At 40.5% G+C, this 12,730-nt stretch overlaps 1 protein-coding gene across 1 annotated transcript in view; it reads right to left on the reverse strand.

Annotated features, from left to right (window-relative positions):
* Positions 1-9,559, reverse strand: part of ABAT (4-aminobutyrate aminotransferase) — a 718,549-nt gene extending 708,990 nt beyond the window's left edge. The window contains exon 1 of the mRNA XM_069210537.1: positions 9,309-9,559. The gene's annotated coding sequence lies outside the window, so the exon portion shown is untranslated. The remainder of the gene's footprint in view (positions 1-9,308) is intronic.
* Positions 9,560-12,730: the final 3,171 nt, after the last annotated feature.

Consider the following 12,730-nt stretch of genomic DNA (forward strand, 5'->3'; position numbering starts at 1 on the left):
AGGTACACTCACCCCCTTTACCCAAAACACCAAGGCCCAGGTTAGTGGAACTAAATTCTGTGGCATATTGGATTTAGCTTCTGCTTAGAATCAAGTTGTGCTAGAACCTAGCTCAAAACACCTTAGTCTCTCCCATGGGAAGGTTGCAATACTACAGGAAGGCCTTTGGCGGGGCTTCTGCAATAGCAGTGTTTCAAAGGATCATGCACCAGATGTTTCATGGGTTGAAAGGTGTCGCTTCTTTTGCAGGATGATGTGCTCATCTTTGTATCCACAGAAGAACATAATGCCATACTTAAGCAGGTGTTCATTATACTACAATAAAAAGTCACGGTTCTATAAATTGACAAATGTGAGTTCTTAAAAATCCAAAGTAGAGAATCTAGGCCACTTGGTTTAGGGTGATGGCATTGACCTCAGGCCAGGGTTGGTGGAGGCCAATATTGATGCTCCAGGACTCAAAAACAAATTAGGCCTGAAATCATTTGTGGGAATGTCAGAATGTTATTTGTGTTTCATACAAGACCATGCTTTGCATATTAAGCCTCTCACTGTGTTACTGAAGAAGGATGTAATTTTGGTTTGGGATGACTTCTGTCAAGGATCTTTGGAGTGGGTAAAAAACAGCTGGTGGGTTAAAAAATATTGAGCCATTCAATCATAATTTCTCTTGTTCCAAAACAGTCAGTACCAACTATTGGAGTCTAGGTGCTATCCTCACTCAACAGGGTGGCAGTGTTGAACACACTATCCATTACGCATCATGGGCTCTCAAGTAAATTGTTCAATTATTCAAAAAGAACTGTTGGTATATTGGTGGACTAGCCAGAAATCCAAACCCTATGAGTGGGGAACTAAGTTCATGGCCAAAACTAATAACAAGCCATTGGTGTAAATTCTGAGTGGGGAGAGAATTAAGGATCATACCACACACAGTGCCAGGCTTTCTACCAAGTTGCTTTAATTTCATTTTGAGGTAGAGCACATATACAGGGTGCAAACAAATGTCAGCACTGACTGTCGTCCAGATTTCCTGTTAGTTTGACGAATGATGATGAGAGTGATGACTTGAGTGAGGAAAGCTGCTTGATCACTTCTGTGGACATATAGAAATGAGTGCTAACTCTGAAAATGAGTGAAGAGGAGAGTTGCTGCTTCATGAAACTGTCAAATAAGTTATGATGCATGTGAAGAATGGCTGGCCAACAGTACAAAATGTTACGTTTTCATGTCAGCCCTTTTGGGAAATCAATGATGTGCTGTCAGTAGAGGATGGATTGTTGATGAGAGGAGAGAAGTTGGTACCACCTCCTGGGGCCAGGCACAGGATCATGCTGACTACCCACGAAGAACATTTGGGGCGTGTATTCTCCAAATAGCGGATAAGAGTGTGTGATTTGTGCATTATCATAAAACTTTGATTGTAAGGAAGACTCCTTTGCAGCCCACTGAGTGTCTGGAAAAAGATTAGGAAAAAGTAGGTATTGATTTGGTGGGGCTTTTTAATGTCTACCTGTACTCTCACGTTTTGCTCTGGTGTTAATAGACTATTATTCTAAATGGACACAGATTAAGGGCCTGAATTAGATGTTGGCAGACGGGTTACTCAGTCACAACAGTGAAAGATATCCCATTAGCCGAAGTCTAAATCCCATAGTATAAAATGGAAATTAGATTTCGGCAGACAGGATATCTGTCACTGTTGTGACAGAGTAACACGTCCACCATTATCTAAATCAGGCACTAAGGTTAAGGCTGAACCAAATGCCAAGGAGATCATTGAATTCCTGTAGGATGTCTTTCTTCATGAAGGATTTCCCCAGTTTCTTGTAGCAGACAATGAGATTCAGTTTGTGAATGAGAAAGTCAAAGAGTTTCTGAGGTCTGGGAATATTCAACACCTTAAAACTTCTTTATGTCACCCTCAGGCCAATGGTCGAGTTGAACACATGAATCGTGTTTTGGTACAGTGTGTACGCTGGGCTGTTGCGAACAGATGTATTGCGAGCATGGCAGTAAACAGCATGCTGTGGTTCTACCATACCAGCCCTCATTCCTCAACCCAGAGGTCTCCGTTTGAGCTTTCAAGGGAAGGATTCCTTCAATGGAAGTCTGCCGTGGTTGGATGGGTAGGTGGGTCAAGTAGGAGGTGTCAGTGAGGGAGAAGGATGTTTGAGTGAGGGCTAAAGAAGCTGACACTAAACAGAAGGAAGATGATGACAAACGCATCTGTGCACACTGTCAGGAGTTTAAGATGGGTGATGTGGTTTGTATTTAAAAAAGTGCCTTCAGGACAGAGGAGGAGAAGTTTTGTGATCTGGTGGTCATTGACAAGGTTAATGGTAATGCCATGTGTGTCATTGGTGGAACGGTGAAAGAGTGGTAAGGTGCAAGGAGGTTGCAGGCCCAGATGAAAGTGCTGAGTCAACGTTTAAGTCAAGCACCAGATCTGAAGGTACCAGAAAGAGCACCAGTCAAATCAGAGGTAATATTGGGGTTTTCCAGCAGGCTCGCAGAAGTGATCGCCCCAGACGATTGCCTATCGTTAAAGATAAATATGTAGTCATGTGATTTTGTGACTGTACCTATTTGTTACAGATTATTATGTAGGGCAGTGGTTCCCAACCTTTCGACTTCTGTTGACCCCCACTTTATCATTACTGGAATCCGGGGACCCCCACTGAATTATTATTGATATCCATGGACCTCCCACTGAGTCATTCCAGATAGATAGGAACCTAATCTATTAATATTATTTAATTTTCTGAGCAGTCACGGACCCCATGAGAAGGCTTCGTGGAACCCGAGGGGTCCTCGGACCACAGGTTGGGAACCGCTGATGTTGGTCAATTGTTATTTAAAGACTCTGGCTTACCCTTCACATATAATTTGCTTGTTAGGTGACATTTTGGTTTGTGTTTGCCAGCATTCTCCACTTCGGAATGTAGTAAGATCAGAGTGAAGAATGCTGACATTTGAGAATGCAGGGCGGTTGGAGTGGAGATGGGGAGGAACTGAGCGCTGTACAGACCTGTCTTGTTTTTGTGGCAGCTCCTTCTATCTGTAAACTACAAATAAACTGGGTTTACTTACCTTGTTGTCTGCATCCTTCATCTGACAATTCCCTCATTAACCGCAGATAGGTCTTGCAGTATGAGAAATGGTTTTGGGAGTCTTTTGATACCAGGACATGCAAAACTTACCAGTACATGTCCTGCCTTTTAAATACATTGCACACTACCCTATGGGTTGTCCAGGGCCTACCCTAGAGGTGACTTCTATGTATAAAAAGGGAACATTTGAGCCTAGTAAAAGGGGTATTTTGCCAGGTCGACATGGCAGTGTAAAACTGCACTCACAGGCTCTGCAACGGCAGGCCTGAGACATGGCTAACGGACTACTTAAGAGGGTGGCACAATCCGTGCTGCAGGCCAAACTAGTATCATTTAATTTAAAGGCCCTAGGTACAAATAGTACCATTTTACTAGGGACTTATAAGTAAATTAAATATGCCAACTGGGGATAAGCCAATGTTACCATGTTTTAAGAAGAGAGCACAATCACCTTAGTACTGGTCAGCAGTTGTAAAGTGCACAGAGTCCTAAGGACAATAAAAACAAACTCATCAAAAATAGGAGGAGGAGGGCAAAATGTTTGGGGATGACCCTGCAGATAGGACCAGATCCAACAAAGAGCATTTATCAATATATGTAAAGCCCAATCTTCACATTATTGGAAACAGTCCACTGTGTGTATCAAATTGATTCAGAGGTGAGGATCCAAACCATTATAATATAGTGGAATCAGCATTGATGTTGCAGTAGCCAATGTAAGCGGTATGCAAGCCCATCTTCATGACCGTGACAGTTAAATGAGTTGAACACACGAGGTAAAAAAATCTGGTTATAGGTATTTTTGACCCTTAATTTAGTATTATGAATTGATGCACTATGTTAAGTGAATTAATCAGGCAAAGTGACTTGTTAATAAACACGTTTGTGGCAAGCACAATGACTGGTTAATAGGAAGTAAATTAAGGCAGCACTGACGAATCCATTAACAAGAAGCCATCGGCGTGACAGTGCGGTGATAGGCAAATATAGATACTCCAACACACAGCTCTGCATTGGAAGAAGGTATGCAGACGTCAAGAGCCACAGCAGGATGTCTCAGGCTCTGTCAGCGAGAAAAATACCACCTGCCAAAAACAAAACGTTGAAGAAAGGAAGCGGGGCCTGCCATTAGCATTTTGTTCCGTAGAATAGCAATGCAGTATACACTACTAACTGCCACACAGGAAAGCATCATTCCACACCTACTGGCAGACAGCAACTGCCTGATGCCAGGTATTCTTGGAAAAAGAAAGTCTAGAAAGTCTCGAAGGATTATATTCTAGTACATTGTACTAAAAATATTCCTTCCTTTTTGCTGGCCGCAGAGTTTTTTTGTCACAAGCATATTCAAATACTGCAAAGGTTTATATTGTCTTCAATTCTTTGAATTATATTTTTTTAATTAAAACATTGCAGGCTTATGAAACTTCCATTTTACAGGTGTCACTTCTAATTTCAAATCCAATGAGGCAACATGGGATGAATGTTCGGTAAGTCCCTTTCTATGATATCATTTACTATGATGTTGGCAAGAATGCAAATTATAGGGGCCCGCACTTCCTCTTCTGTCTATTTCTACATAAATTGAAGACATTTTACGATGTACATTAAAAAACTATTTTCCTTAATTGTCTTCATCATTTCTGCAAATGATTTGAATCTCTCTTTCCAGTTCCATGCAGTTTTCACTACTACTACATATATACTTGTAGAAAGATAACAGTAACCTTTCCTCAAATGCCATTACATTACAGAAATGCTATGGCCAAAGAATATCTTACATTTTTATTAAAATTATCTCAAAGTTTGTTTCATTCATTAATACAGAACAGTGGACACAAAAGCCAATGAAACAAAAAAGTACATCTACTGTGGAAGTCCAGGGGATGCAATGTAAAAAGGCCTAAGCCCATACTAAACATGTTGTGTAGGGTTGTTTACAATGCACAAACTAGCAACTTATGTTTCAAAAAAATGGTGGCACAGGTGTGAGGATAAAGGAGACGCCAAAGAGTGACCATTAGGCAGCTATCGCATAGTTGGCATGAAAATAGTTTTTTAGCATGCATGTAATACAACGAGTTGACCTTTAAAATGTGGTTCTTTAATATGCATTCATCGTGTAACAACTGATGTTTGTATAGAAATATATATATGTACACAAGACGCACATTTTGTCAATCCCTACATATATATATATATATATATATATATATATATTTTTTTTTTTTTATATATATATATATACTCAGCAACTGCTCATGATCACGCACCAAACTCAGGACATGTGCAGTGGTTACTTTATTGGCATTCTGAAGCAGAAAAGTCAAGCAACAGCTGGAAGCAGCCTTTTATTACCAGCAGAAGACCTAACCATCCTTAATGTCCTAATATATTTGGAGTGTGATACCTACGAATTGTAAGAGTTAGGGGAATTTGAGACTGTCGGTTCTACAGATTCAAAACCACGGAGCAGGATTTAGTGGGAAGAAACCAAAATGAAAATATTGTCCTGTCCTGCCTCCGGGGAACAAAATCAATTTATTTCATGAACTCAAATTTAACAAAGGATGAACAACACACAGTCAAATCATTACAGGAAGATACGTTCATTGAAATAAAAATAGCTGATAAAGTAGGGAATATTGTTATTCTAGATAAGATTGACTATATCAAGAAAGTGTGAGACTGCTGGAGGATGTAAGATGTTACACCAGAATAGAAGTCAATTCTATGGATGAATTATCGGTCATTGTTAAAGAGAAACTTGAGTGACTGGCTAGAATTGAATCTAATAGATGAAGAAGAAATTAAATATCTAACAGTGGAACATCCAATGAGGCTGATGATTTATTTTCTACCCAAGAGACATAAAGATGCCAGAAAAGCACTTGGCAGGCCCATAATATGAGATAAAGGATCACTTTTTGAACCACTGTCTAATTAAATTGACTTCTTTTTGGAATTCTTGGTTAAAATCTACATTCATATCTGAGGAATTCAGGAGTCCTTGTAAGACATCTGCAAAATGTTCCCTGGATGGAAATGTATAAACTGGTAACTATTGATGTAACAGATTTATACACCAGTATACAGCATGAATTTGGGATAAGAGCTTGTGAACAGGCTCTAGATATTAATGTTACTTTTAATGAACATAATCAGATGCTTGTGGAAACTATTGCACTGTACCTACAAAACAACATCTTTGTTTTAAACAAACAAATATATAGACAATGAAAAGGGACAACAATGGGCTTTTCCTTTTCACCAAGCTTTGCTAATCTAACAATGGGTAGGTGGAAACAAAAAGTTGCGTAGTCATCAGGCAATGATAAATTTGTTGAGAAAGTCATCATGTAGCTACGATTCACTGATGACCTATTTATAATATGGGAAGGTACTAAATTAGAGTTTAGACAGTAATTTAAAATCTTAAATAACAGTGTGCATACCTGGAAATTCACCTATAATATTATCCCCCACAGAGTGGTTTTCCTTGACTCAGACATTTACATCAAGGACAAGATGATACAAACCACATTACGTAGGAAACCCACGTCAACTAACTTGGTCCTTCATACAGAATGTTTTCACCCAATCAGCCTCAAGTGCAGTATAACATACAGAGAATTTCTCAGACTGAAAAGGAACTCTTCAGAGGATAAAGCATTTGACAAACACAGCTCAGGGATGACTCAGAAATTCTTAAAAAGAAAGCATCCCAGGAGTATAATAATGCAAAGCAATGAAAACTGAGGAATCTTGACAGACAAGAAATATTACAACCAAAAGGATAAAACGAGAGGATCCAAAAATCAGATCAATGATGGAATACTCAGCGGAGGCCAATCAATTCAAGAAAATATTACAAAAACACTGGAAAATCCTAATGGCTGTTGCAAGCATGGACAAAATCAATCCCAGGAAGTCATCCAATGAAAACACATGGTAAAACAAAAAGTTTGAAGGATAAACCTGTTCAGGCTCACACTCACCCAGCCTGAATCAACAATGAAATGGATGATAAAGACAGGGTTTTGAAAATGTAACAGTTGCAAAGCCTGCAAAGTGGCTTGTAATACCCAAGTATTTTGCAAGGCAAAGGGGCAAAAGTGCAATACATTACATCATAACACATGCAAAACCAGATATGTAGTGTACTTCCCGGAATGTCTGTGTAAACTCCAATGTGTTGGAAGTGCAACTAGCCAGTTAAAAAAATATATTTTGGAACACATTTGTACCATTAACAACCAGGACAAGAGTTATGACATGGCCAAACACATGGAGAGAGTACATGAAAGTAATTGGGAATCAATTAAATTCTATGCAATTGATCACATTCCCAAACTACCAAGAGGAGGCAATTGGGAACTGAAACTTCATCAATTGGAATCTAGATATATTTTGGAATTAACATCTAGAACCGCACAGGGCCTCACCCAGGAGAAAGAATTATATGTACATCTGGGTTGAGACAAGTGAACTGGACTGTGAACAATGTGCCTCAGGACACCTCCTGGACCTTAGGTAGTGTGATCTCAATAGAATTAAATGCGCTTAATCTAGTGTCAAAAAACATTTCTTAGGAATGGACTCCATTCATGATCAACTTGATGAATCCAAGTAAAAGTATTGTAAGATTGGTGGAATTTGAGTGGCGTATGAGAAAGACAGTTGTAAAAAACATATAAAACATGATTCAAATTGATGGGATATGAATTGAACAGATGGGGTGGACTCAATGTAATGTGAATGAATTAGAGATGGAATTCCCATCAATGATCACAACATAAATATCTTCGAATGTTATGTTTACAATTCTTATTCTATCTAGCACAATGCAATTTAAAGTATTAAAAAAGTAAGAATGATAATGAGATAAAATTGGGCAGATGTTGATGCGTTTTTTTTTAATTAACCAGGTTTTTAAAGTTTTCATGTTTTTTGTTTATCACTGGAAATTTAACACTGAGATTTCATTGCACATATACTGAACTGCATTTCTGTGAAGGCCCGCACCCTAAGGGGGCTAGAGGGGCCGGAGCGTAAACCCCTCCAAGGCCAACAAGAAAGCGCTCCAAAGGGGTGTGCAAACAAAGGGGGACCAGAAGTGCCCCCCACTCTCTGTCCCCCCCCCCCTCCCCCACCCCCTTGAGCCCTTGTTGCAGGGTGGAAGCGGAAAGGGGGCAAAGTCCAGGATGGCCCAATGGGGGCAAGGAATCTTTTGATTTCCCCCCTTACACCCAAAGGGTGCAGGAGGGGGACTTAAAAAGGGCCTGCCGGAACCCCTCTTTCTTACCCAGGCGGCTGGGCAGCCACACAAAGGAGACACCCACCCACCCATACCAAACACAAGGAAGTCGCAGGCTGGGTGAGAAGGGGGTGCAGGGGAGAGGAGCGTTAAGGAACATGAAAGGCCACACCCAACACAGCGGGGTGGCAGGGCTACTTACCTTGGGATGCCTCACGGCATGGAAAGGCAGTCGTGGAGGTACATGAAACATGGCACTCACAGCCCAGGTCCGCCTGAGAGCTGGACACAAGGATTAACCAAGGTAGTGAGTTAAGCCTAAAAGAAAATTAGTACCCTCCTACACAAAAAAGGAATAATGCCAACGCCATGGGGCAAGATACACAAAGGCCTGAACACTTGAATTAATTTATGGAAAACTGGTTGATGGGCATGTGATATGCAGACGTCGTTCGATTTATGGGTTTCATAACATGTCAAAAGTGATTTATGACACAAATGTATTAAACATAAGCAATGAACTCATGGGCGTTCAATCTCCTGGATGATAATGTGATTTATAGCAATTCAAGGCCTATCATTTGTATGCTGTGTGTGATTTGACACAATGATTTATGGCCCTTATAAAAATAAGTGCAACCACGCTAGAAATCAATATTAATAAACTGCAGCCAACATTTCCCAAATCAAGAAACTGTTTCATGTACTATCTTTTAGTATTTCGGGACTGGGCCGCTTAGGGGGGGTGGGGGGTAGGTCGGTAAAGAGAAATTATGTAATCTTAACACTGTGCTTTATATGTTTCAGAAACCCTCACTAAACCCCTTACTCATCCCTGAACCCTAGAAACCCTTACATACGAACCCCAACCCTTACACATTCCTAAATTCTTAAAACACATCTCTTATCCACTTTAATTCCCTTTAAAACTCACTTGCCTGCTATATAAAGTCCCACGTGAAGTGACAGAAAATGGCATGCGCGGTAACTGCTGCGTTTTTAAAGCAGCGCCTGGTAATGCCTTTGTTGGAAAGACTGCGTGCGGGTTGGCACGGTGAGGGGGTCCGCGGGTTTTTCTGTGCTCCGAGTTATTCTCATTCAGTTGGCCGGCACGGCGTCAGGAAGTTCTGCGAGTGGGCACCAGCAGAGCCCAGGCCAGTCTTCCAATGGATACAACCCACGTGGCCGACTGCAGGCTGGGGCCAAGTTCGGGGAAGTGGGATCCTTGTCGCCGTAAAGCGGCGGAACAGAGCCTAAGGGCTAAAAATAGCAGCTAAGTGCAAGGAAGTTCAACTCCTGCTACAGAAGAGGAACGAGACACTCGTGTCAACAAAATCCGGAGAGTCTTGCCTCTGACCTAACTAGTGTTTTCAGTCTGACGTTGTCCAGCAGGCGGTACCAGATGCTCAAGTATAACCATAACAGTAAACCCATTCCTTCGATTCATTTCCAGGGCACTATTCGTTATGGATTTTCATCTTCCTACATAGCGCCATCGTGGGCAAAGTGACAGGTTGAACTAGTTCTCGAGAAATCCACCCATCCAAAAGCGATTTTATGTTATGCTATGCTGTAGTATGGTATGTAACTCTAGCCACATAAAACGGACTGTCAAGTTGATAGCAACGTAAGAAGTTTTTTAAAAATATATTTTTGTCTTCCAGATAGTGGGGAAGGTTTACCATCTATCCGCAAGTGATGCATTTTTATGCTCTGTATGCATGGCCTATTGGAAAACACAAACTCGTGCGTGTCTGAAAGGATCATAAGCATGGCGAATAACCTAAATAAAATAAGACATGTCCTTTATTTTAGCTTTTTTATTGCTCCCCATCACCCCTCATGTTACAATTAGTTTTTTAGTGGGAAACAACTGATTTCCTGTAGTTACCATAATATTCATGCAGAACAAGGCATTTCAATGGAAAGTTTAAGGTGGGCCATGGTTTTCTTACCTGGAGACAACTATTACAATTTTGACAAAGCAAGGGTTGAATTACTTTTAGAGATATGGTGTAATCTCAAATGAAAACATAGAATACATCTTCTTACACAGCACACACTGCATACTCATTGTTTGGTAAGTAAGGGAAGTTGGCAACATAAATTAAAATAATTTGCCCTGTATCACACAATCTAGTCAAGCGGGGCAGTTGGGATCTAAACCCAGGCCGGTGCCCTGAAGGCTGCAGCTTCACCGTTAGCTGAAGTACTCTCTAAGGGAGTGAGGTAGTAATAAGGGTAGGGTCAGTGTGAGAAGGGTGCAACAGCCTAAAATAAGCTCCTTAGGGTATGCTGTGTTAAAAAACTCCCTTTCTACCCACTTCTCACACGAAGGGTCACACGAGGAGCCTTGGGGAGACACTTCATAAAACTAAGATTTGCTGATGAAAAACTAATAGTAAGAATGAATCAAACCTGTTCCTGTTAGAACAAGCAGGCTCCTTTTTAAGCTACTTGTATATTAGAGGCTAAAGATTTGTTTACTGAACATGCACATGAGAGTATGAATTGTTCTCAAAGAATGATCAGCCCATAGCAAAAAAACATTGTTTTTGTGTGACTGACACTAGTTTTGATGATGCACTTACTGACAATAAAATGTTCTATACCTCGTCAAAGGGAAATACACCTCCTGTTCAGCTGTGACAGACTTGCTGGAGCTCTCCTAGAGTTTTGTGCTGCACTTTCTGGACTGAAGGTGTCATGAATAATTGAAATTGTTTACTGCAGACAGAGGCCTAGCTTAGTTAGTATGATTTAGGGGGTGTGAATCTAAAATTTCCCAAGAAAATAAGTGGACCACAAGGGTGATGTGTGAGCTGACCAAGGTTCGGGATGGACTGTTCGAATGAGGAGCAGGGTCGGTACTGACTTGCATTAGGTGGGCCTCTCGGGCTGATTTAGAGTTTCATAGAGAGAGTACTCTGTCTGCCAAACTCGAGGTTCACCCACCCAATTTTGAGTTGGGCAAATCACAAGTTGTGCATCGACTGAGTAAAATTTACTCTGTCTGTCTAAAACTTTCTTTGATGGCCCAACAGAATAGCTGTCATTGGAACTGATAACGCGTCCCTCTATGATAATTTATTACACATCAGGACTCGTTTTAGGCCAATTAATCTTTTGACCCAGTTGAGAGACACCTTAGGACGAGATAGCTGATCAATATGTCAATCAATACATCAATAATGTCATCAATATTTATCATGACAATGCATTTCACTTTAGTCAAAGTCATTAATCAATTCAAAATTATACCATGACCTTGTAGCCATGAATAACCACACCGGTTTAGTAGAATTTTATGAGATTTATTCCCCATTTCTTACAATTCTAATATCGGATGCGTCAATCTCAAAACCAAGAAGCATAATAACATAGTCACAATATGGCAACTTTGGTAAGATTTCATTAGAGCGAGAATCACAAACATTAGAACATAACACGGTGTGAACATAGAACGATTTTAGCAGAGTATCAATGACATGTCGGTCAACAAAGCATAGATTCGGTCGTTGTCTATTTACGTGAGTTTGGTGAATACCTATCCTAACCACTGATTAGCATCCGCATGTTGGGCTTCATGCAAAACAATTTTAAACCACCAATTTGGAAAACATCTAGCTAAGGTCTCTGTCAAAAGTAAGCAGTTGGTACATAGAAAGGAAAAGCAAACAGACAAATTACAATTGCATTGTCATAATTACTCTCCAAGGTTTAGGTCAGCACACAGGTTCAGTCTTCGTCTTCAGGACATCAGTCAAATCACCATCTGTCCGAACTCAGCTCTGGGGCAAAAGGGCACTTCCCTCATAAGGAGGTAAAGTGTAAAAATGGACAATCTAAGGGCGAGGATGGTTTTCAGTAAAGCAATAAGTCACCAGAGTGACAGAGTTTCTGGATAAAATCAATAGCATTCCCTAACCCACCTAAATGACTCCCCGTGACATGGGTTTTTATCCCTTTTTCGTTGTACATTCCCCCAAAATTCTATTGGTCATCTGTTATACCCCACTATCTTTAACCTAGCAGAAAATACATTAGGTAACCTAACTCTTCACCCCATATTATTTTACAAGTCTTTGATTGGTCTTCATAATTGACGTCTTCAGAGGTGGCACGTCCGGTATGATTTCATTCTTCTGTAATTCTTTGCACATCTTTTGGTCAGCAGTTCCATTGTCTTCACCGGTTTGAATGACCTTGTACATTACATTAATCTACACTGTTTCAATTTACTTTTAACATTTATTCTGCAAGCGAGAAAAAGCGATGGGAAGCGGATCTAACATGTTTACATTCATCTTCCAATTTGAAGAAAAAGAACATGCAGGGTCATGTCCCCTTGTGAGTCAGC

This window comes from Pleurodeles waltl, chromosome 10 (genome assembly GCF_031143425.1).
Source record: "Pleurodeles waltl isolate 20211129_DDA chromosome 10, aPleWal1.hap1.20221129, whole genome shotgun sequence".
NCBI classification, from domain to species: Eukaryota; Metazoa; Chordata; class Amphibia; order Caudata; family Salamandridae; genus Pleurodeles; species Pleurodeles waltl.